At 35.3% G+C, this 27,054-nt stretch overlaps 1 long non-coding RNA gene across 3 annotated transcripts; it reads right to left on the bottom strand.

Moving 5' to 3' along the window:
• Positions 1-206: 206 nt before the first annotated feature.
• On the bottom strand, positions 207-6,147 carry LOC132295546 (uncharacterized). 3 transcript variants are annotated; one of them, XR_009478525.1, is made up of 6 exons: positions 5,678-6,147; positions 4,702-4,799; positions 3,122-3,234; positions 2,887-2,977; positions 979-2,148; positions 207-909 (listed from the first exon to the last, which is right to left on the bottom strand). It is a non-coding gene; the product is annotated as an uncharacterized LOC132295546 (long non-coding RNA). The 3 variants fall into 3 exon arrangements; XR_009478527.1 differs by lacking the exon at positions 207-909 and having other exon boundaries at positions 1,747-2,148; positions 4,697-4,799; XR_009478526.1 differs by lacking the exon at positions 207-909 and having other exon boundaries at positions 1,747-2,148; positions 4,702-4,792.
• Positions 6,148-27,054: the final 20,907 nt, after the last annotated feature.

The raw sequence follows: 27,054 nt of genomic DNA, 5'->3' as shown, positions 1-27,054 counted from the left end.
AACAAACAAGTGTGAACTATCAAATAAATCACAAGAGTGTTCCATTAAGCACCATGCCTTGACAATCACTAGATTAACAACATCAATACACATAGACATGCATCAATTTCATTAAATCTAAAGACAAAAACATGAACATCAATTCTAGCATACATAGACATATGTCTAGAGCCAAATGATCAATTGAACGCATTAACCCATACAAATCAAGTAGAAATCACAAGGTCTATATTTATTCATGGTCAAAACATCTATTACAATTAAAATCCCCAAAAATACACAAAAACTAGGTTTGAGAAGTAAGCCTAGGGGATATCTCTAGCCCCAAGAGAAGGATTTAGCCACTCATAGTAGTGGTCATGGAACCCTCAAGGGCTAGCTTGGAGGTTAGCATCATCATCTTCATCATTACTTTCTTTCCAAAAACCCTAATTCTAGAGAGATGAATATTTTTTTCTATAATTGGTAATATCTATCTATCTTGATATGATACAATAATGTTCAATCGATCAATTATATACTCCTTTGAATAAGGACCAAGTCAGAATTATAGCCTGTGATTGGAGGAAATTCGCAACTGCACAAGTTAGGTAGAAATTGGGGCACTCGGGAATTAGACAACACTGCCAGCAGGCATTTCGATCGATCGAAGATTCTCGATCGATCCAACACTTAGCTTCGATCGATCGAAGTTGGCGTGGCATCAAAAATATCTTTTCGGCCTTATCCACTTTGCTGAGCTGGCACCGCCTTCATCTTGATCGATTTTAACCCTCTTCGATCGATCGGGACTTCCCTTCGATCGATCGAAGTTCCTCAAGTGCATTTTCTTGACTTCTTTCCAACTTCGCTCCTTAGCTCCAAAATTGAGCTAAATGGCTCTTTTTAGTCTGTTTGAACTTTATTTACCTGAAATATGCAAAAGCACAAATAAGTATCTATGACATGAAAGTAAGATAGATGAATGGACTAAAATACCTTAACTCAGGTGCTAAAATGCGTCACATTTGAGCATTTATCACACCCCCAAACTTAGATATTGCTAGTCCCTAACAATGAACAACAAGGAAAACAAAGAAATAAACAATTAAGTAACTATAAACTAGAAAGCAATAAAAGGATAACGCCACTTTCGTAGGGAGCACGATTGCATTTAACATATGTAACAAGCCTTTTAAATCCCTAGGTTACCCCTAATGGATGAGTGAAGTCTCGTGAGAGTTTCCAGAAATGATACCCACAAACATTGAGCTCTTTCTCACTAAAGAGGCACCAATATACAAAATAAGTATTGGGAGAAAACTATCTCAAGTACGCAATATTTCAACCCTTTCCAAGCAATCTCCCAAATTCTTAACACAAGCAAGTATTATCCTGCACACATCAAGATAATGATCATGCAAATAAAAAAAACTTTAGAATCCTTTTTTAGTGAACCGGTATCAAATATGTTGTTATCTAAGCCAACTAAAGAAATAATCATATCATTACCCTCAAACTAACACACAAATTTAGTACCGATCATCAAGACAAAGAGTGAACCTTTTATTAAAACTTTACCCCTACAAGAAAATCAACTTTTTACCATGGTAGAAAATGCTTTCTACTACGGTTTTGAATCGTGATAGAAACTGTCATGGTAATAAGCAGAAGGCTTTCTACCACGGTTCCGCACCGTGGTAGAAAGTCCACTTTCTACCACGGTGCAAAACTGTGGTAGAAAATGTTATATTATTTTTTTAAAAAAAATAATGTACAACCCCTATGAGGCCTTGTTTTTTTTACCCTACTACTAGCCTTACAAGGACCCAAGAAGCAAACCCTATAAATAAAAAATAGCATCATAAACAAAATAACTTACAATTGGCCAATAACATCATATATATATATATATATATATATATATATATATAACCAATTCCAAATCATGATTTTATACAAAAATATATACAAATTTCAAAGAAGTACATGATCCACAAGCTTATATCTTTACTTAACCACAATAAAACAAAAATTCTTCATATCTTCTTGTTCTGTTTTAGTCTCTCTCTTCCATATATGCAACTCCTTGATCATGAGCCGTACAAAAAATATAACGGCAACAAAAAAATGTAATGGGAACCGCAATCCCGCAATCCTAGCTTTGACCTACAAAATGTAATAGTTGAAATAAGAGAATGTAAAGCAAGTTGTAAAGTTGCCAAATTGTAAAATTGCCAAAATTATATATATTGAGTTTTTAGGCTCTTATAAATGTGGAAAACCTAAAGTAAAATGTATGTCGCAGATATATGAGGAATGAAGAAAGAAATCGCTTAATATGTACCTTCCATTCCCCCCTCCCCACACACACCAGATTTACTACCCTTTCTTTAAACACAAACAAAATCAAAATCCTCACTTCCTATCTCTTGTATTATTGAAACAAGAATTGGTAGCACATCTCCTAACAAGGGGCTTGTCAACATGATGCCTTGCCAGTTGACACAACCCAAATTAAGTATATCAGTCAAACACAAAATAAACAAATGAAGCAATTACAAGACAACAATTTTCACATTGCAATGAACTACAAAAAAATGGGGTTGTAATAGATCTCTATTCCTCATCCATGATTGACAAGGAAAACATCAAGTCCTCTACTAGGCAAGGGGTCTGAGACCATTAAAACCTCAGTACAAGGTCGCCCTACAAGTACTAACTTAAGAGCTTTTAGAGAAACTTGAGAACTATTTGTTAATTTTTCTGAAATGAAATTTTAATTTAAACCAAAAAATAGTTAAAATTTTCATCTGGTTGACTGTTCTTTTAAAATTATAATATGAAAAACAGAGTTGAAAGGACTCCATTCCAAAGAACATATTTAATACAGTATAATAGATATACCTTGTAAAATCACAAGGTTCTTAATGATAGCTCTAGCAATGGCAATCCGCTGTTTTTGTCCACCTGATAAAAGAGCCCCTCTTTCACCCACCTGTTACATCTATTCACATCAGTACTTTATATTCTGAATAGGATCAAAAGTAAATTAAAGAAACAATATTGCTTTAACTTCATCATTCTTTTTGAAACAAAATTACTAGGCAGGTCAAATGATCAAACACACACATGAACCTACCTTAGTCTTCACCATCGATTTTAGGAATCCGGTCAATCCTATCAAATATTCGCAAGGCAGCAACTGAAGCTTCTATAAAGTACTTGACATCAGGGAGCGCCATTCCCAGTGATCTGCATTAAATTCAGCAAATTTCATGATACAGGAAGATGACAACAATGTTGTTGAAATCAACTCAATATTTCACTCTTAATGTTCTAAGGATTTTTATTTTTTTTAATCAATCCAATGCTCCACAATCAAACTGTGAGTAGTTTCAACTGATGTAATAGTTTGGTCTGCACCATTTGGACATGCATTTACGTGACTATAAATTGAATTTGAATGAGACTAAAATAAGAAAGTGGAAGAGGCTCAAAATTTATCAAAGGTGTATCAAGGACAAAGGCAGAAAAGGGTATCAAAGAAATTATGAGGAAACTTGGATTCGCCATGATAAAATTGCAAAAAAGTATGGGCATGAGTCCAAAATTTGTAATTTTAGATGCACAAGATGAAGAATCCTCATCATTCACAAAGGATTGCGTGTTAAAAAAATAAAAATGAAAAGTATTAAGCATATATTTTTTAGGAAAATGAGTCACATTAGTTATTTTCTTCCTACATGAATGTTCAACAAGAATTACAAAATACTAATCATATGAAAAAGGAATTGAAAGACAGCTCACATGACAAAAAACAGCTAAGTAGAAGTCTCTTGAAAAGTTAAGCATGGTGATGTGCAAAAGAGATGAAGGAAAACAAAAGGAGCTAAAAAATTGTTTATTTGATATTTTCCATTTTCGTAGTTTACAAGTGTTAAGACAGTTGCTGCATAATTTTTTTTTTTTTTTTTATAGTCACAAATGTATACTTATTGAGAAGAATCAAAAAAAAAAAAAAAAAAAGTTACAAATAAAGTTTTCCCTCTTATGTTATTGTATGAGAAATTTGCATTTGATTATGAGAGGAATGATGAATTTTATCTTTTTATATTCAACAGGTATCTGAGTTATAAAAGCTTAAGTTTTTTTATTTTTTTATTTTTATTGAAGCTTAACTTCATGGCAAAGAAATTTGCAAGAACAAGAGGAATTACAGTAGTTGTTGCAATCTTAGGATATAAAATACAGCAAAAACAGTGGAGCATAATCAATTTTTTTAAAGGGGAGTATAATAGTATTGAAGATTAATTATGAACATTTATAAGTCTTATATTTTAAGTGAGGGTGAAAAGTAGACACTTTTATTTTTAGTAAAATCTAGCTTCATATATGCATGATCTCAAGATTCTCTTCTCTTTATATATGCTAGTATGAAAAGGGGCCACCCCTTCTCTTCTGTAAACAACCAAGACCAAAGCAAAAATCCTCTGTGTAAATCACCCTTTATATATATATTTGCTTTATTACTAAATTGCTTTGTTGCCCAACAAACATATAAAATAACTAGCCTTTTATAGATTGAAGGTAGCTAAAAGGCTTATGGAGTCCAACTACAATGATTATAGAAATTGTAGAGAATGTGTTTTGATCATTAACATGAGGGGTAGCCTTTTATGGTACATGAACTATTAGCTGGACTAGAAATGATTACTTCACCATGTGTTTTGTGTCTGTTGGGATCCATAAGTCTGCATCCTTGCTTGTATTAGCTTGAGGGAAAGAGCGAAAGTAAGCTGTTATCTCCCCCCTGCAATCTGTCAAGTCGATAAGAGCTTGAAGACCGAATTCCAGTCTCAATACTTAAAATAAAAAATAAATAAATAAATAAATAAAATGAAAAAAGCACAGTGCAACAAAGGTGGGGGGACCTTCGACATGACACTGTCATTGGCATTAAAATGACAGGGAATGTGAATTTTTTTTTTTTTTTTTTAACAGAACAATGATACCATGTCATTTTACTAAAGCAATATCACTGTTACTTTCTGTAACTGATACCAGAACAGAAAAGGTGAATCAGTGTACCATCCACACCAAAGACAAGGACACAATAAGTGTTGTCATTACACTAATCTATTCAAAGTTTTTTCTAATACAAGGAGTTACTAAAGCTAAAAACCCAAATGGGTTTGCTAATCAACAAATGGTGGAAGTCTAGTCAAAATATCATAATTCCCCGACCATGATAGGGTAAAACATATTTAACATGGCAAAACAAAACACAACAAATTTGTGGGAATACCCAAAATCCTTTATGGTCACTACAACGGAATCATGCTTTGGCAGAAACTAAACAGCTCCCCGAAAATCAGACATCTTCATAAATCACAGCAACAGTTATAGATGCCAATTCATTGATCATGATTGAGCTTCACAAGGCTTTTCACATTAAAATGCACGAGAGATGATAAAATTTTGAGATCCTTTTTAATTAATTCACAAACATAAAACATAATAGAACTCTAATTAAACCTAGGGCTTCAAGAAAATCAATAAATTGCATCAAATTAATTTAGTAAAATCTTCAAATCCCAAAATCCCTAACTGATTTTTCATCACAATTACTTATCCATATACGGAGATAAATATTTCGCCAACATATTGAGATGAAAGATATAAGAGAAACATTTACCTGTAGAGTTCTGCAATTTTGGTCGATTGCTGATCTTCAAGTCGTTACTCAACGTCATCCTTATGAGAGAGTAGAGAGGGCTTAAGAGTTGAGAGACAACGGGCCTGAGGCTGAAGCTTTCGAACGGCGAACTCGAACTCGATCAGCGGGCGATGGAAACTGAAGGATATGGGTTTTAATTTTTTAAACAATCTGAAATGATATAACGATATGGGTTCTGATTCTTGTAGATTTTGTAGTTTGTAGTTGCAGAGACAGAGAGAGGGCAAGTTCAGAGTTAAGAACGAGAATAGAGATGGAGGCGATTTGGGAGGCTGATCTGAATCTTGTAGATTTTGTAGTTTGAAGTTGCAGAGACAGAGAGAGGGCAAGTTCAGAGTTGAGAACGAGAATAGAGATGGAGGCGATTTAGGAGGCTGAAATGATTTGCCCTAACATGTGTGGTATGGTGGGTGTGGTCTAAAATGATTTGCCCTAAAATTTTAAGAAAGCAGGGGGAATAAGACCCGTGTACAGCCTTAATCCAAATTCACTTTCTACCACTACCACGGTACCTAAACCAAGTTTAAGAGTGGTAATTTATGTTCGCGAGTTATAATCGTGTCGTGTCAACTTAAGGGTATTATACGAAACAATTCAACCCGAATACGACTCGTTTAATAATTGTGTCAAGAATTCTGAACACTAACACGACCTGTTTATTAAACGGGTTACACGTGTAACACGTTTAATAACCTATTTACAAAAGAATTATAGATATATTATTTAAATTATTAATAATACTCAATAAAATAATAAATATTAAAAAAATATATAAGTTTTAACTAACTAAATTACTAAATAGTTTATAATTTACAAAAGATTAAATTATAAGACACAAGTTAATATAGTAATTTTAGAACTTAAACAGAAATTTATTTATGACATATATAGTTAAACGTGTACAAATGGGTTACACGGGTTAAACCCTTCAACCCAAATACGACACGATTAACTAAACGGGTTAATCGTGTCAACCCGTTTATGACCCGAACCTGTTTAAGGTCAACCCAAACCCATTTAATTCGTGTCGTGTTCGAGTCGTATTGGCAGGTCGTGTCAACTTTTGCCACCCCTAACCGTGGTAGAATAACTTACTATAACCTACTACCACGGTTTTTCATTAACCGTGGTAGAGAGAGCGGTATAAAAGTTTGAATAAATACGCACTAAATTTAAGTGAAATAAATTCACTTTCTACCACTGTTCTCTTATAACTGTGGTAGAAAGTATAATTACTACCACGGTTTTTCATTAATTATGGTAAAAAGTTTTTCTACCACGGTTTTATAGTAACCAAGGTAAAATGTAATACCCCTAATTTTCAAAAGGATAGTCTCGGTATTTTGTTTAATTGTTTTCTGTTCATTAATTGTTTTTGGTTCATTAATCGTTTTGAATTATGTTTTAATATGTTTTAATTGACTTTTTACTTATTTGATTTACTTGACTTATTTGTGTTATTTGAATTAATTAGTTGGTTTATTTGTTTTCTTTGGTTTAATTAATTATTTGAATTATTTACATTAATTGTGATAATTGTGATTATTTAAGTTAATTGTTTAGTTATGTGTTTAATTGTAATGGTGTTATATTTAATTCTTTATTGTAAATTTAAATTGGTAATTGTCTTGATTTAATAATTAGGGTTAAATTGGTAATTGTCTTGATTTAATAAGTAGGGTTTTACTTTTAATCAGTTTGTAAGCCGTCGTAGGTTTCTCAGTATGTTGGATGGGCCGGTTAGGATTTCAGTTGGGGCTTGAATTAATTTAGGGTTTAGTAAAATCCTATAAATATATGTTAGATGTTTGGTTAGAGTTTGAGAAACATAACAAAACCAATTATACGACTGTGGAGACAAAGGAAGAACAGAGAGGGTTCACGTTGGTTTTCATCGGAACTTTAGAGACGGCGTAGAGATTTTTGGACAAAGATCTCAAATGCAAGTTCTAACCTTACTCTCTCCCTTATACTCGTGTTCTTTGCATACTCAATAGTTCCAGGATGAATTACATGTTTAAAAATAAAAACGTTATCTGTTTTATGTTTAGAGTTTAACTGAAACTGAATTTGTTTTAAAATTGTAAACTGTTTAACTTTGAACTTTCTTGTTTAATTCTTGGTTTTATCCATATTAGTAGCATAATAAGGACTGAATTAAGGGTTGGAATCTTCTGGGATTGAGTTAAACTCTCTGAAAACCTATACGGTGAAGTGTCGGAGGCGTAAACGGCGACTGGAGAGGAGAACACGAAGAAGAGGAGGGAGAGAGCCGGAACCTATTGGATTAGAGCCGGCTCCTATTGGATTGGAGCCGGCTCTCCTTGGACTGGAGGCGGCTCCAATGGTCTAGGAGCCGGCTCCAGGGCCATTGGAGGCGGCTCCAATATTCTGGAGCCGGCTCCAGGTTGTTTTCTACGTGGGTTTTTGGTTCTGTTGTCTGTTGTTCCACTTTTCAGTGATTAGGCTTCATAGTGATTGTTTTAATATGTTTTAGTGGAGAATGAATACTGTAATGGATGGTTTAGGAGTGGTCTAGAGTAAACATAAATATTCAAAGATCAGATTAACATTGAATTGGACACAAAGCATTAATCGTTAGATTACATGGAGTTAATTACGAATGTCTTGTAGACTTGTGTGGATTTGGAGTTTCTAACTCTAGATTATAATGTAAAATTTCTTGTGAGAGTTTGTGCACTGCTAATTTCAAATTCTTAGAGTATACATACATACAAGGAATCTGTATTTTTGCTAAAGATTAGTTGATGATTAAACTTAACATTTAACTCGTCAATTTTTGTTGAGTAGGAGCTTAACAGTAGGATAAATTGTCTAGATTTATTATGCATGCCATGAAAATAAATATTATAACAATTGTTTAAGCTCTTTTAATTATGGATACCGGGAATAAACTTATATTTACAGACACAGTCCTGTGGGTGATCAGGTAACGGCTTATTGTTGGATTAATTAAGCATGTTTTTCTAGTATACTTTAATGTGCTTAGTTTGGAACTGTGGGTTTTGACACTGATACTGTTAGTACTTAATCAGTGGTTGGATTTATTAAAGCATGATGGTTAATCTATTCTAACATGGTTAGGTTGGAATTGTTGGTTTTAGCATTTATAAATTATTTAAATGCGTGGGATAGAGTAATTAATATTGATATTTATGTTTCCAATGTTAATCAATTTGTTGGGACTATTCAAGAACGGTTGTTAATACATTCTGATATGCTTGATATGGACTCGTTGATATTGTTATGTACTTGTATATGCTTTATCAACTATTGGACGGATTGGATTGTATGTACCGGTATGGGACGGTGACATACTAGGTTTGGATTTGCTCAAATTGCTAAGTCCTACCTATTTTGGAGTAAGGGCACGGGTTATAAAATACAATCCTCCTTATATATATAAGTCGGTACGGTTGAATACGCCGAGTGACTTACTGGATTTCTTGTGGATGGTTAGAAACGGAGTTTAGATATATTGTTATGTTACCGTGTCATGAGCTTGAGTCTCAGTGTCGACGGTTAGGGTGCATATATGCAGTTGGATGTGTAGCTGACTGTGAAGGTTGAGGTATACCCTGTTTAGGTTTAGGTACTCATGCTCACTCAGGTGCGTATTGTGTGATGCCTTCTATCCAGGTTGAGACCCCCTTCATGGCCTAGCGAGAGTCCAGTAGTGTGGATATATTTATGTACGGATTATTAGTTATTGTTCAACTATTTAGTATGTACATGCGTATCGAGTCTCTGCTTGGATTGTAGTAAGATAGAACTTGTTCGTGGGCCTGACCCACTCCTATTTTTCAGGTGTACGTCAGTTCCAGGCTTGAGCTTGTTCGTGCTGAGCAGAGACGATCTTCCATTCTACCGACGATGTAGGATTTCTTTCCAGATCTTGGATTTGGATGTTATCTTTCATTTTACTTTCATTCAGTGTAAGATTTTTATTAGGGGTCCACTAGAGATGGATTCCCGAGTTGTTCAAGTTATGGATATTTGGTTTATCAAATTTAAGTATTTAATTATTTAAGGATTATATTTTAGTTTTCTTTTCAGCTTTAAACTTTCATTTCTTAATTCATTTTGTATTCCGTGTTCGTTATAAAATATTAATTGTTTGATATTCCCTCGGGTTTGGGCCTGGGCCTGATCAACCCGTGTCTCGGATCCGAGGGGTATCACATAAAATATATTACTTTCTACCACGGTTTTAAAAAAAACCATGGTAAAAGACACTTTCTACCATGGTTATATTAAAACCATGGTAAAAATGGCATTTTAAAAAACTGTTTTTCTTGTAGTGTATTCATCTAGGTACGCTTATTCTTTTCACTTGATTTTTTTTTCTTCTTTTTTCTAATCCTAATGATCAAAGATGGAAACATATTGCAATGTGTTGATCTATTAAGCTTTCTAGCGATCCATGAGGTCGAGCGTTAGGTCAATGACTCCCAAACCAGACGGCTTTAGGGCATTAGGTGTTTAAACACCCCTGAGGACTTACAAACTCAAATCAACTAGGCTACAAATCAAAACAATCTCCATTTAATCATTTCTCACTTCCCACCTTTTGGGAGAAGTCTTCACTCTTTTATTTGCTTTTTGCAAACTTTTTTTCTTTCTTCACTCTTTTATTTGCTTTTTGCAAACTTTTTTTCTTTCTTTTATTTTTTTATTTTTTTATTTTTTTATTTTTTTTTTATTATCAATTTATTAATCTAGAGTTTGGGCCCTCCACCTTTCGACACGAGAAATTCAGTGCTTGATGAGGTTAGAATCCCAGCTACTCAATGAAAAGGGTTTGTTATCTACCTTTATCAGAATGAAAACTTTCAATGCACTACTAGTTCAATTGGGATATAACTAGGGGTGCACAAAAGAACCGGAACCAGAACCGTGAGAACTGAAACCATTTTTTCCGGTTCTCACGGTTCCGGTTCCAGTCCCGGTTCCAAATTTAGGAACTGTGAGCATACGGTTCCAGTTCCGGTTCCAGCCCGTGGGAACTTGTAAGAATTAGAACCGTATACATATATATATATATATATATATATATATATATATATGATAAAGACTAAAGTAAATTCAGTGACTAAACTCAGTCACTCATAGATCAGTCATAGTCTCAGCCACGTGGTCACTCATACAGCCACAAAAAAAAAAAAGTAAAAAACTCATCTAAAGACTAATTTACCTAAAGTCTCATCTCATCTTTCAAGGAAACCCTCGCCTCCCCTCATCTCAAGCAGCCAAGCTTCCTCGACAGTTATCGCCCTCGCCTCAAGCTTCCTTGTATCCTTATCGCCTTCAGTGCTTCGCCTCCTCTCATCTTCAGATTGCGGCTTACAGCCTCTCATCTTCAGATCGCGGCTTACAGCCTTTCATCTTTAAGCAGCCTCTCATTCATCATCTCATTTTTTATTTTGAAAGGTTATTCAGAATTTCATATTTCAGACCATCAATTGATTTATTACCATGGGATGATTGTTGGTCGTTCGCATGGCCATAACCTTAAGAGAGTGTGCATTAAGGCGAGGGCCAAGAGTTTTACATTTATAAGAAGCCACTACTACCTTTGCTAAAAATATAGCTAGGGCGAGTAGGGATCGTCCCAAGGGATTGAGTTGTTGTACTAGGTTGTGGAATCGCTATTAGGGCTAGTAGGTCAAGTGATCAAACAATAGTTGGTTGGTTGATTAGACTAGAGAACAACTAAATTAAACTAAGTAATGAATGCAATAAAGAGTAAGTAAAAGAGAGAGAGAGAGTTCTTGGGGTTTAGAGATCACCACCAAGCAATGTATTTCTATACCATTGACAAGTGATTAATGAGGGAAATTGTGTGTCGCAATATTGGTGTGTTTGTGTGTTTTTGGTTGGTTCAATAAGTAAGGATGACCAATTAAGTATGTATTGTCTAAACATCATGTGAAAGGCACAATATATCAAGCAATGAAGTATATATTGTCTAAACAACATATGAAAGGCACAATAGATCAAAACAAGTCATTAGTCCTTTTATTAAGCTCACAATCCAAATACACCACAAGGTTAGAGACATATGCTACTTGCATTCAAAAGCATAGAACATCAAACAATAAGCATGAATTGTCCTCCCATTTAACACTACACTACAACTACACTACATCTACACTATTAGCATGAAAATAAACTAAGGGAGAAGCCCAATCCATCAAGGAATAAGTATGAACCATCAAGAAAATAATAAGAGCATTCCATTAAGTACTATGTTTTGACAATCTCTAGATTCCTAACATCAATACACATAGGCATGCATCAACAATCACAAAAATCTAGAGACAAGCACATGAACATCTATTCTAGCATACATAGACATATGGATAGAATGAAATAATCAATTGGAAGCATTAAAACATATAAATCATTGAATAAACAAGATCTATATATAACAAAGAGTTAAAACATTAATTACAACACTAATCCCTCAATAATACACAAGATTAAGGTATAGAAAGCATGCGTGGGGCTAACTCTAGCCCCGAGAGGATGTCTAGCCACTCATGGTGATGCTGCTCCAACCCTCAAGGGCTAACTCCATGGAAGAAATCTGCTCCTTGTTGATGAAGAACTCCACCTTTGTGTCTTTAGCCTCTTCTTTCTTTTCTTTTCCACTAAGAATAGCCTCTTTAAGAATTTCTAAAGCATATCAAAAGCCTCCTTCATAAAGTGCATCATATTCCTTATATAGGTAGGTCAAGTGACACACAAAATGAGCTGGGGTCGTGCAAAGCATATTCCCCAATGATTGGATAGAGGACAACTTTAATGAGCTAGAGTTTTAACTTTTTCGCACTGGAGGAAGTTCGATCGATCGAACCTTAGACTTGGATCGATCGAACTTGGCTGAGATCTATCGAACTAAGGCTGGATCGATCCAACTGGTTGTGTTTTTCGGGAAAAGACAAATCTGAGATATTTTGGGAGATATTTTGGGGAAAAAGACAAAAGTGGTCAGTGGGGTGGTACAAATGGATAAGATCAATCATTTGGATAAGGACAAAGGTGTTCGATCGATCGAAGGATGGTGTTGGATTGATCAAACTTTGGACTTTCTGCTTTGGGTCAAGGTTTGGATCTATCTTGGAATGCTGAGATAGATTCATGTTGGATCGATCGAACCTGGAAGTTGGATCGATCAAAAATCTTGAATGTCACCTTTTTGCTTCTCTCTTTCTCCACTTTGTTCCTTTCTTTGTTTTATCTCAGAATTGTTCCTTTTTGCTTTTATTTGGCTGAGTTAGCTTATTTTAGGGATAAGTGCCTGAAAATGGAAATAACACGAAATCAATCTAAAACGGTAAAGTAAGATAGATAAAGGTATTAGAATACCTAAGCTTAAGGGGTTTAAATACGCACTTTTCAGTGCTTATCAACTGTAATATTATAGAATTTATACTATCAGTTTTATTTTATTTTATTTTTATTATTTTTTTTTTTGTATTTTGTTAATTGTTTTAGCTATGGGCTCAACAAAGCCTTCAAATCAGTACTGATTCTACTGAACAAGGGAACAAAATAGCAAACAGTCGGTTCCAATGGAACCGAACCGTGAGTCACGGTTCGGTTTGGTTCGGTTCCATACCTTCACGGTTCCAGTTCTGGTTCCATTTTTAAGGAACCATTGTGAACGGTTCCGGTTCTGGTTCTGACCGGAACCGTAAGAACCGGAACCGTGTGCACCCCTAGATATAACCAAATCAATAGTCAACAAAGCATGTACCCCACAAATGAATGCTAGTGTGCGTCTGTGCTAGTGTAGAATCCTAGAGTGAATCTCAAAATAATCACAAAATCAGGATGATGTGGACCACAAATGCAAGCAAGATATTAATCTTTCAAAAAAATTACTCCGAAATGGCATCCACAAGGCATACAAGGAGTATTGGACTCTCAAGTCAAGCAATTTTTAAATTCTAAGTATCATGGTCCTCAAAAGATCAAAATCATAGCCCAAGACTCTTAAATTATACCACATGCATATAAAGTAAGTGCGACATGTAAAGTATGCAAATACACCCACAAACTTAATCTGTGCATTATCCTCAATGTGCAAAGAAGCAACAGATAATGGAAAGAGTATACCAAATGGGTGAAGCACAAGGGACCCGGCAACAGAAGCTTAGCATTGGAAGGCGCACCCCTAAACTTAGATTCTAAAAAACCTGTCTGAAAATGGTTACACTAGCAACTGTCAAAGCATATGCATCAATGATATAAATGAGAGATGGAAGGCATGTATCATAAGTGACACAAAGCATGGGATAGAATATAGAGAGAGGAAATAAATTTTTTTTTTTTTTTTTGGATTGATCGAAACGTTCCTTGATCAATCGAAAATCCCATGATCGATCGAAAATCACTGAAATACGGAGTCCTGGGAGCAAAAATTTCTGACGCAAAAACAATCGATCGAAATTCATTTTGATTGATTGAAACCTCTGCTCGATCGATCGAAATGAAGGTCGATCGATCGAAGTCTCCCAGGCTTAAAAACTTTAAGAATGCAGATTTTTGGAAAACTCACAACATGCCTAGAAAACTTTAAGGAGACAATGAAATATCATTATTCAGATGATGCAAAAATGAAAGATGAGACAGAAAATGGAGAAATAGAGTTTGGACACTATATTAGAATTAGGTATAACGTCTCTAGTCGACGTTCAAATAATCTTAAATATCAACAAAGACTAGATCCACCAAGAAGGCGGACTCCATATGTCTTTGGAATACTTGCCCTTCAATATAGGGCTTCAACCTTTGTCCATTCACTTTGAATGTAGTTCCATCTTTCAAGCTTTGTATTTCAACTGCCCCATGAGGCACAACAAAAATGATCTCATATAGGCCTTCCCATTTGGTTCGCAACTTTCCGAGAAAGAGTTTTAACCTAGAGTTGAAGAGCCATGCTTTTTTACTGGGTTCAAAACATTTCTTCACAATATGTTTGTCATGAAAAGCTTTAGTTCTTTCTTTATAAAGTTTGGCATTATCATAAGCATTATATCTCAACTCTTCTAGCTCATTCAATTGAAGTAACCGATTCTCTCCGGCTTTGTCATGGTTAACATTGAGCTTTTTAACCGCCCACATAGCTTTGTGTTCTAGCTCAACCGGGAGATGGCAAGGCTTTTCATATATAAGTCTATAAAGAGACATGCCAATGGGAGTCTTAGATGTCGTTCAGTAAGCCCACAAAGCATCATTCAATTTGCGTGACCAATCTTTCTAGGTTGTGTTCACCGTTTTCTCAAGAATATGTTTTATTTCCTGGTTTGAAACCTCTACTTACCCACTTGTTTGAGGATGATAAGGGGTGGCGACTTTATGAGTAACAGAGTACTTGAGAAATAATTGTTTCAAGAATTGATTGCAAAAATATTTTCCTCTATCACTAATTGTGGCTCTTGGCATACCAAAATGAGTGAAGATATTGGATTTAATGAATTGAACAACCACGGAGTGGTCATTTGTTTTGGTAGCACAAGCCTCCACCCACTTAAAAACATAATCAACGGCAAGTAGAATATATTGGAAGCCATAGGACATAGGAAACGGACCCATAAAATTAATGCCCCAAATATCAAAAATCTCCACAACAAGAATATTTGTCAAGGGCATCATGTCTCTTCTTGACATCGATCCCATCTTTTGACATCTCTCACACTCCTTGCAAAAATTATAGGCATCTCTATGGATGGTGGGCCAAAATAGCCCACTTTGAAGAACCTTCAAGGTGGGCTTCTTTGCACTAAAATGCCCACCACATGCAAGGGTATGATAAACACAAGGACACTTGGAACCTCACTTTCTGAAATACATCTCCTCACAATTTGATCTGGGCAATATCAAAACAAAATGGGATCTTCCCAATAATATTTCTGGATGTTGGCAAAGAATCGGTTCTTTTCTTGCCTTGACCAACTAGTAGGAAGTTTGCCAATTGCGAGATAATTCACAATGTCGGCAAACCAAGGCATTTTTCCATTAAAAATTTGGAAGAGTTGTTCATCCGGAAAAGAATCATGAATTAGTGGACTTGGGGAAGATTCAACCATTAACCTTGAAAGATGATCGGCAACCACATTTTCAGTACCTTTCTTATCCTTGATCTCAAAGTCAAATTCCTGAAGGAGCAAAATCCATCTTATCAAACGAGGTTTTATTTATTTCTTAGTTAAAAGATGCCTCAAAATAGCATGATCAGAGTAGACAATGACTTTTGATCCTAGGAGATAGGTCCAGAATTTATTAACAGCATACACTACGGTAAGTAATTCTTTCTCGGTAGTAGAGTAATTCAATTAAGCTCCTGAGAAGGTCTTGCTTGCATAGTATACAGCACATGGAAGTTTTCTTACCCTTTGTCCCAAAACTGCTCCCATGGCATAATCAAAGGCATAACACATGATTTCAAACGGTAATGACCAATTGGGAGGTTGTATAATAGGAGCAGATGACAATAAACAACGAAGTGTATGGAAAACATCAAGGCATGCTTGATCAAAGACGAATGAAGTCTCCTTGGCAAGAATATTGCACAAGGGTCTAGCAATTTTGCTAAAGTCTTTGATGAAACGGCGATAGAAGCTGGCATGACCTAGAAAGGAGCGAACTTCTCACACCATCGAAGGTGGAGGTAATTCAGAAATAAGCTCAACTTTTGCTTTATCCACTTCGATACCCCTTTTTGAGATGACATGACCCAAAACAATACCTTTTTGAACAATGAAATGGCTCTTTTCCTAACTAAGAACAAGGTTTGTTTCACAACATCTTTTAAGCACCAAAGATAGATTTTTAAGGCATGCATCAAATGAAGACCCAAAGACAGAAAAATCATCTATAAAGATCTCTAGATACTCTTCCACCATGTCCGAAAAAATTGATACACCTTTGGAATGTGGCGGGAGCATTGCACAATCCAAAAGGCATCCGTCTGTAAGCAAATATGCCAAAAGGACAAGTAAGGGTGGTTTTTTCTTGGTCTAAAGGGTCTAGGGCTACTTGATTGTAACCCGAATAGCCATCAAGAAAGCAATAATATTGTTGCCCGACCAATCTCTCTAGGATTTGATCAATAAATGGCAAAGGGAAGTGATATTTCCTAGTGGCGGCATTTAATTTACGGTAATCAATGCATACACGCTATGAATTGGTGGTACGCTTAGAAATTGCTTCACCTTTCGAATTTTCAATCACCGTAATCCCCGATTTCTTGGGAACTTCCTTTTTAACAACTTCCTTTTTAACCACCTCTTTCATGTTTGGATTCAATCTCCTTTAGGCATCAATAAAGGTTTTGCATCCTCTTCCATAGGTATGCAATGCATACAAATAGAAGGGTCAATTCTCTTTAGATCCGCCACACTCCATGCAATAGCTTCCTTATTTTTTTTAAGAACATTTAAAAGATCATTGTCTTGGTCCTCTTCAAGGCTTGAAAAAATGATGACCGGAAGAGTCACTTTTGGTCCCAAGAAGGCATACTTAAGATTGGAAAGAAGGGTTTTAAGCTCAAGAGTGGGTGGAGATACTAAAGATGGGACCGGTGGAGTGCTAGATAGTGGAGGAAGAGGTTCTTTTGGAGATTTCCAAGGTAGAAATTCTAAGCTTGCAGCAGATTCCATTAAATCATTTACCTCACTTATTGACCCCTCATTGTTAAACCCACAATTCTCATCATTTCAAAAAAACAAGATGCAAGAGGATCCTCGGAGAGAAGAGATGAAAGATTGTCCTTGGTTGAATTTTTCATAATCATGGAAGGAATGGACTCGTCAACAACCTCATCCAAGACACCTATGAGACAACACTCGTCTTCATCTATGGGATGTCGACTTGCATTGAAAACATTAAGCTTAACCACCATGTTACCAAAAGAAAGGTCTATAACCCCGGATCTACAATTAATGGTAGAATTTATGGTAGCAAGAAATGGCCTTCCTAAGATGATTGGGATGTGGTTGGTAGGATTAGCAACCGGTTCGGTATCAAGAACCACAAAATCAACCGGGAAGTAAAACTTGTCAACCTTGATGAGTGTGTCCTCAACCATGCCCCTAGGTGTTTTGATGGATCTATCAGCTAATTGAAGCACCACCGAGGTTGGCTTTAATTCATTCAACCCTAGTTGGACATACACCGAGTAAGGAATCAAATTAACACTCGCTCCTAAGTCAAGAAGAGCTCTATGAACTTCATGGTTTCCAATCACACATGAGATGGTCGGAGCACCGGGATCTTTGAACTTAGGTGGAGTGTTATGTTGAATGATGGAACTCACTTGCTCCATGAGGAACACTTTTTTAGGGCTTTATCCCTTGTTTTTTCTCTTTTGTGTGCAAAGATCTTTTAAGAATTTTGCATAAGGTGGAATTTGCCTAATTGCATCCAAGAGAGGAAGATTTATGTTAACTTGTTTAAAAACCTCCATCATGTCATGAATTTTTCCTTCTTGCCTCCCAAAAGGTGAAGTCTCCCTTAAAGCATAAGGAAATGGAGCTTTGGGCTCATAAGATTTTCCAACTTAAGGAGATGATGATGAAGATTGAGAATTCTTAATGGGAACACGGTCGTCCAATGAAGTAGGAATAGGATTGGAAACGGGATGGGTGCTAACTTTGGGTTGCACCGGTTCACTATCTTCACTTGATTTTTTAACCCTATTATCAATTTGCCTACCACTTCTCGAAGTGGTGACGGCTTGCACTTATTCTTAGGATGGGCACCCCGATGTAGGGTTTGCTTCCACAAAGTATTGGGCATTTGGATTCCTCTCCAGTTGGCTAGGTAGTTTACCAATTTCTCTTCCCAATTTGGGATTTAAACTTTGATACCGATTGAGAATGAGAATGCAACATTTTTGTGGTCATTTCCAAACTACCCAAGGCCACCAAAACCTTATCTTCAAATGTGGAATTACCAGAAAGTGCATGAGGATGATGAGAGCAAATTTGAGAATCATAAACTTGAGGATGAGAATATTGATTCATTCTTTGATGATGAGAAGAAGATGATACAAATCCTTGAGAACCTTCATTTCTTTTATAAGGAGGGACATATCTACTTTGAAAATTTTTAGCTTGAGAAGGACTCGAATTTTCACTCCACACCGGAACATAAACATTTGAACGAGGGTGAGTGTAATACCCCTAACTTTAAAATGATATAATTGGAATTTAATTTTTGTTTTTGTGCATTTTAGGTGCTTACGTGTTATGTGGCTTCTTGTTATATGTTTAAATAAATTATTTGTTTAATTATTTGGTTTATTGGATTTATTTGTTTTAAATTGAATTATATGTTTTTTGTGATGTTCATTGATGGTAATTTAAATTAATTGTTTAACTGTCATGGTTTGTTTAATTGAAATTAGGATAGGTGACTTGAAATAAATAGTTAGTTTGATTGGTTCAATTAAAATGTTTAATTTGTTAAGGATGGGATTGGATGGCATGGAGAAAACGGGTGCAATTAATACTCATGGAGATTTATACATATATATATATATGGGTATATATGTATATATGTGGATTAGTTTAATTATTGGTAATTATTAATAATTGAATTATGTTTTTATTCATTATATAGTGGGTAATATAATTTTAGGGTTTCGTTTATTCTCACGAGTTAGCCGACTTAGTGTAGTGTTATTTTTTTTTTCTTTTCCGTCTCCTTTCAGAATTACATTTAGGTTTTTGCCTTAAGCCTATATAAATACAACATTATATCATCTTAGGGTTTTGAAAAATAAACACAAACCTTACTCACGTACAGTGGGTTTTTGAGAGAAAACAGAGGAGGGAGAATTAGGGTTTCGGCCAAGAACCTGAATAGTGGTAACGGTAGGTTCAACTACGCGGAGTTTAGGTTCCGAATTGATGTCTTCGAATAACCAATTGCGGGGGATTTCCAGATCTGTCCATTTCAATAATTTTGGTTCAATTACTGAGTCAAAGGGACGAGGTTCGAACAAAGTGACTAGTTTTGAGTCAATTGTAGGAATGGTGGTAGTTTCGGGTTCACGAGTAAGTTCGTAAAGAACTTTCCACTGTATCCCAAGACTAGGAGAATCAAAGTCCATTTTAAGATTTGAAAGTTGAAGTTTGACTTGGAGAACTTTCTCAATGTTTGGATCAGTGAGAGAAACAAAATAATTGGGTTTGATTTTGAACCAAATTACATTGTTAACAAGATTGGATTGAATGCCACCGATGAAGGCATCAATAGGATTATGGAATCTATTATCCATAACGAGAGCTAGAATGGGTTGATCAGTTCCTTTGCGGAATAGAGAGGTAATTTTGATCTGAACCATGCCGATATAAATATATCGTGCGAGAGGATTCTGCTATCGCCATCGAGCAACCTTGTCATTGTTGAGGATATTGAATCCATATTTACCACTAGAGGTGTAATCGATAGTGGTATCACCGCTGAATTATTCAAAGATCCTTTTTGAAAAGATAGAGAACTTGGAAGTTTTGTAGACTTCTTCTTTCTTCAGCTTCTGGAGTTTAGCGAACTGATTGAGTTATTTGTTCGTAAACTAGACTTCTTCACCAATAACACTGCTTAATTTAATGTTAGAGGATTCTTCATCTTGATGAGGAGTAAACTGCATCATACAGATGTCTTCATCGCTATCACTTGATTCTAATAATTGACTAGAAATTTCATAGAGTATATCGTCAAAATCGGAGAGGTCGCTGCCATAAACGACACAGCGATCTTCTGCGTTAAGGCGTTTGATCATCTTGGATGCACTTTTACCTTTATTGGGACAATTAGGTGCAATATGACCAGGTTCATTACAAATGTAGCATTTGCAATCTTTTTTTATTTCAGGAGTCTTTTTCGCTTTTCGTTTACTTCGTTTAGAAGTGGGGGACGGTGAAGATGGTTTAACATACTTCTTTGATTTTTGGATAGGTTTTTTACCTTTTTTCCATTTGCGCCATCTGAAGTATTTCTTCTTCTTGTACGAACGTTCGTGTAGTGGTAGAACTACTTGGTGCACAACCAACCTTCTAGGTTTCTTGATGAATCTTGTCGCAACAACGCTGTCCGGCAGGGGTGTTGCTGATTTGATTCTTTACCTGGTTTTTGGCTTTGGTTTCTAAACATTTTTCATTAATAAGATGATAAATGAAATTGGTACGAAAACCAAGGTTATCGGTTCATTTGATTCGAACAAGAAAATTTGGGTAACCTTTGAAGGCTAATTCATCCCAAGGGTTAAGTAGTTTATGGAAGAATTGGGGTAACCAATGGTCCATGGCATTTGGAGGAAGACGCCTCAAATATTTACTAAATATCTTAACGTATTCGGGAAAACGGCATATGTCGCATAATTCGATTTTAGAAAGAGCGAAATTTGTATCATCGGAAAGAAGTACTTCACCGGTATGGCCAACAAGTTCTTCTTTAAGGATTTGAACAAAGCCACGTAGAATTTCAGGTATCTCGTGAAAGTTCTTAAGGAGATCGCTTTTCTGCTCTTTGCCTTTAGCTGTCTGATCCCACTGGCGAAGCCAATCAAGAGCATCACCTTGCAGAGTTGCTGTAATGTAGTCGAGAAAACGATCTTTTCCCTAAGAAGCTTTCTGGTTATTGACCAAAATGACTAAGGACTATGCCCATTCATCTATAGCTTTGAGGTGATCTTTATAGAGGACATTAGTAAGATCTAGATAAGTACCATGTTGTGAAATAGGATACTTATTGAGGTCATCCTTTCTGCTGAAGATGGTAAAGGTCATATAATCGTAATTATAGGACATAGCTAATGCATCAAGTTTTGTTTCTGCGGTTTTAGAAGACTCAGCATTTATACCTGTGGCTAGAATAACAGTTTCTTCTGCTGGATGCATTTCTTCTGTTAAAGGAAAATCTCCGTAAAATGAGTCATCTAAAACAGTGTCAGAAACTCTTTTTCTTCGATGAGAGAAAGAAATTTCTGGCTGTGGGTTAGCTTTTATTTCTTCATCGACAGATTCTGAGCCGTCAGAATTGTTAAATTCTTCATAATCAAATTGATCAGAGAAAACATGTATTTGTTCATTTGATTCAGTGTCACTGTCGAAGAGATTGAAATTATATCCGAAGTGTGTGAGGAGAGCTTCATTTTGTATAGAAGTTTCTCGTATCTGATTGATGATATGTGTGCTTTCATCAATAGATAGTTAAGGATTTATGTATAGCTCTCGTAGGCAACTCAAAAAATCTACGATGCTATCATATTCCTCTTTATTGTAACTTGATGAGGGTTGCTCATTAAGTACTTTAATATCTACATTACCATAGAAAAGGGGTTTGACCTTATATATGGTTTGAGTTGACGTAGACCGGTTAACTTCCGTTTGTGGAGGAGTAGATTGTTTATCTACTTTATCCAGTGGATCATCAGGAGGGTAAAGATCATATAACTTTGCTTTTTTCAGTTTCACTAAATCAATAGTCATCTGATGAATCGGATCTTCTAGATCTTGACTGTCAGATAGCGAGATAATCTGTGTGAGAGTATCAAGCTTATCGTTTAAAGAAATTACTCCTTGTTGCAAATCTTCAAATGAGGTTTCCATTTGAGAATTTGTAGATTCTAGGTTAAGTTGGAATGAGTGTTTCCAGTCATTAACCATGTCGATTAAAAAGTTCATTCTAGCGCCAATTTGGTTAAAATTGAGCGGATCTAAAGTTAAATAGTGTGGTATATGACTATATTTATTTGGGTCTTTCCCTACTATATTACAGATACATCCTACAGAGGTAGATTGTGCCATAAGAAACAGTTAAGGGTTCTTAAGACCTTTTGATTCCTACTCTGGTGCCTAAAACCGGGTGTTACTGTTACAAAGCTTTTTTAATAGTCATTAGACAAACAAGTGATTACAGGACAATATAGGCTTTAAACAGTAATCAAACGTATGAGATTTATAACAGTAAATAAAGCACAAACGTACACTGTAATAGTACTGTAATATATAAAGAAAAACTTACAATAATTGTCCACGCTCGAAGCACGGCTCTAATACCAGTTACAGTTATAAACAAGTTCGGAAAGTTACGAAGATAAAAACTGAGAATGTTTTATAAGAGAAAGAGAGTACAATAGAGAGAAAAATAGAGAAACTTCAGATGCCGAAACCTTCTATGAGCTTCGGTTTAAATAGAAAAGAAAAAGAGAAGGAACAGTGCAGCAGATAAGAGGAATCTTGCTTTGTATAGTTCATAAAAGTGTTGTCAGCAACTTTCACTGTTGATGAATAGTTTGTCGGCTACTTTCACTATTGATGAATAGTATATGTGACAGCTCTTCTTGTCGTGTGCTAGATGTACTGCAGCCGATCAGAAAGAAGAGTGACAGATTATCCTTCCATTGCATTGATGAGATTATGGAGTTCATTTTCATCAAGTGGAGGAGTGCTAACTGGTGACCGAGCATCTGCGATGTCCCAATTAAGATTGATATCATCGACATCGATCCGGACTGTTTCCGGAATGGCAATTGTATTAGCCACTATTTCTTTTAGAAACTCTTTGGTTGTCAAAATGTTGTTCTTTGAATATTCAGGATAATACATAGTCAGAGAGGTGACGAAAAGTCTTCTTCCGTCACAGCAATATCCGATTTGATCATTATTAAAAGTTTCGTTTAGGATTCTGCGGGCTTTATCTTGCAGGTGTATAAGACTGTGCATTGCAAGAAAATAAGGATCGATGCTGTTGGTGGTTTCTTCTGAATTTAGAATTCGATTATGTTCAAGGTCTGCTTCTTTAGTAATTTTGAGGAACCAGATCTGGAAAGGTTGAAAGAAACGAGTTTTTTCTCGCCATCCAATAGTACTAGAAATCCATAAAGTTAGATTACGACTGTATTTCCAGTGGGAAGTAACTTTGTAGATCATTGCTTTAATCATTGCAGGGAATGCAATCCAGGAATGGCAGTAATGAGATGAGAAAGTAATTTTGTTAATTACTCCCCAATCGACAGGTTCCATTGACCAGGGAAATCCAGGAACAATGAAAAGAGTCATTTTTGAGATTGTCTTCCCATTATAAATCATGTCGAAAGTATTAATTTCTTCATGATTTGAAAAATAATTTTTTTTTTTTATTGTAACAGAATGATCCACTGATTTGAAAAATAAATTTTTTTTTTTTTTTTAAAGTTCAGGAGGAAAAATGTTCCTTGCTTTTTCAAGGATACATATACAATTGATCTTAGCAAAAGTATTTTGTGGAAAATCGTGTTCTCCAACTAAATGGGCAAGTTTAAGAAAACAATTTATTTGTGATAAAGATATTTTTCCCAGTTAATGGTGAGACAGATTTGGATGCAAAGCTATTTAAGCTCATCAGTCATAGCTGTTTGTTCAGCTATAAGAGAAGTAAGAGTACTCAGGTGTTGCCTGAATTTCTTATTGGCACCAATTTTGTGAGATTTCCAAACACTATTAATTTCATTATAAAAATTGTTTGCAAGACCGGGATTATAAAAGTCATTACCTCTATTTGCTCCTTGGAAATGCGAAAACATTTTTTGTGAAACTTTACCCATATTATAGAAGACGGTTTGGGCTTCCATAAATGTATCATAAGCCTTGAAGCATGAGCCAAAAATTGATCGCAACTGTTTGTGGCAGTCGTTCCATTCGGAATGGATGCCTGGTTGGTGATCAGCAAATACCACAAACCATTTGTTAGGCTGTGATGAAGTTGGTGTATCGATTGCCTTTTTAGCAATTGTGATCCAACCGTCTTTATCGAGAGGAGGATTTTTGCCTTGATCACTCATCTGTGTTCAGAGAAATATCTTGGTTAGATACCTCATTGTAATTTTTGCTTAAGAAATCTGGAAGAAAATTGTTAGTGCCTTTAATGTGTTCAATAGAAAAAGAATACTGGGCAATAACATTATACCATTTTAACCTACGTCCGTCTAAACAATTCTTTTTGTTTATTAGAAAGTCTTTAACTGCTTGATTATTAGTATGAATAAAAAAATCTTCTGGAGCAAGATAAATATAAAATCTTCTTATTGCCAATCTAATTGCCATAAGTTCTTTTTCATAAATAATGTAATTCTGTTCGTTTGGTTTAAACTTTCCAGAATTGTAACCACAAATCAATTCTTCTTTTTGAAGCTTTTAAATAGGAGTTTTGAGTGCTCTTATCTAATGATTTGTGAAAATAGCTTCATCCTACTTGTCTTGTGGAATGGCTTTTAACACACAACCCCAACAAAAAACGGAGGCGTCAGTTTCAAGAATAAGTTTATCACCGTTTTGGGGAAAATAAACTTCAGGGGTATGGACCAAATTGTGTAAAAGCCATTCCATAAGACAAGTGGGATAAAGCTATTTTCACAAATCATCAGATACGAGCATGCAAAACTCCTATTCCAAAAAAGCTTCAAAAAGAAGAATTGATTTGTGGTTACAATTCTGGAAAGTTTAAACCAAACGAACAGAATTACATTATTTATGGAAAAGAACTTCTGTCAATTAAATTGGCAATAAAAAGATTTCATATTTATCTTGCTCCAAAAGATTTAATTATTCGTACTGATAATCAAGCAGTTAAAGACTTTCTAATAAACAAAAAAAATTGTTTAGACGGACGCAGGTTAACATGGTATAATGTTATTGCCCAGTATTCCTTTTCTATTGAACACATTAAAGGCACTAACAATTTTCTTACAGATTTCTTAAGCAGAAATTACAATAAGGTATCTAACCAAGATATTTCTCTGAACACAAATGAGTGATCAAGGCAAAAATCCTCCTCCCGATAAAGACGGTTGGATCACAATTGCTGAAAAGGCAATCATTAAACCAACTTCATCACAGCCTAACAAATGGTTTGTGGTATTTGCTGGTCACCAACCAGGCATTTATTCCGAATGGAACAACTGCCACAAACAGTTGCAATCATTTTCTGGCTCATGCTTCAAGGCTTATGATACACTTATAGAAGCCCAAATCGTCTTCTATAATGTGGGTAAAGTTTCACAAAAAATGTTTTCATATTTCCAGAAGCAAATAGAGGTAAACGACTTCTATAATCTCGGTCTTCCAAACAATTTTTATAATGAAATTAATAGTGTTTGGAAATCTCACAAAATTGGTGCCAATAAAAAATTCAAGCAACACCTGAGCACTCTTACTTCTCTTATAGCTGAACAAATACCTATGACTGATGAGCTTAGACAGCTTTGCATCCAAATCTGTCTCACCATTAACTGGGAAAAAGATCTTTCTTTATCACAAATAAATTGTTTTCTTAAACATACCTAGTTAGTTGGAGAACATAATTTTCCACAAAATACTTTTGCTAAGATTAATCGTATATGTCTCCTTGAAAAAGCAAGGAACATTTTTCCTCTTGAACTTTTTTGAATAATTCTCTCCAAAACAGTGGATCATTCTGTTACAATAAAAAAAAAATATTATTTTTCAAATCATAAAGAAATTAATACTTTCGACATGATTTATAACGGGAAAACAATCCCAAAAATGACTCTTTTCATTATTCCCGGATTTCCCTGGTCAAAGGAACTGTCAATTGGGGAGTAATTAACAAAATTACTTTCTCATCTCATGACTGTCATTCCTGGATTGCATTCCCTGTAATGATCAAAGCAATGATCTACAAAGTTACTTCCCACTGGAAATACAGTCGTAATCTAACTTTCTGGATTTCTAGTACTATTGGATGGCGAGAAAAAACTCGTTTCTTTCAACCTTTCCATATCTAGTTCCTCAAAATTACTAAAGCAGCAGACCTTGAACATAATCAAATTCTAAATTCAGAAGAAATCGCCAACAGCATCGATCCTTATTATCTTGCAATGCACAGTCTTATACACCTGCAAGATAAAGCTCGCAGAATCCAAAACAGAACTTTTAATAATGATCAAATTGGATATTTCTGTGATGGAAGAAAACTTTTCATCACCTCTCTGACTACGTATTATCCTGAGTATTCAGAGAATCACATTTTGACAGCCAAAGAGTTTCTAAAAGAAATAGTGGCTAATACAATTGACATTCCGGAAATAGTCCGGATCGGTGTCGATGATATCAATCTTGATTGGGACATCGTAGATGCTTAGTCACCAGTTAGCACTCAATTAAAATCTATTTTGTGGTCCCATTAGCTTAATTAAGATTTTAACTTGATATTTGTATTGGCCATGACTTGTTTACTAGTATATATTAATTGTGGACCATTTGAAGTTGCTTTAGAACCTTGGTAATTAAATTAGCATG

Source organism: Cornus florida, unplaced genomic scaffold, assembly GCF_030987335.1.
Source record: "Cornus florida cultivar Cherokee Brave unplaced genomic scaffold, ASM3098733v1 CherokeeBrave_3.0.0_Hap2_Chr02, whole genome shotgun sequence".
In the NCBI taxonomy this organism is placed as follows: Eukaryota; Viridiplantae; Streptophyta; class Magnoliopsida; order Cornales; family Cornaceae; genus Cornus; species Cornus florida.
The sequence above is the reverse complement of the archived record's forward strand: the minus strand, read 5'-3'. Positions and strand labels throughout refer to the sequence as shown.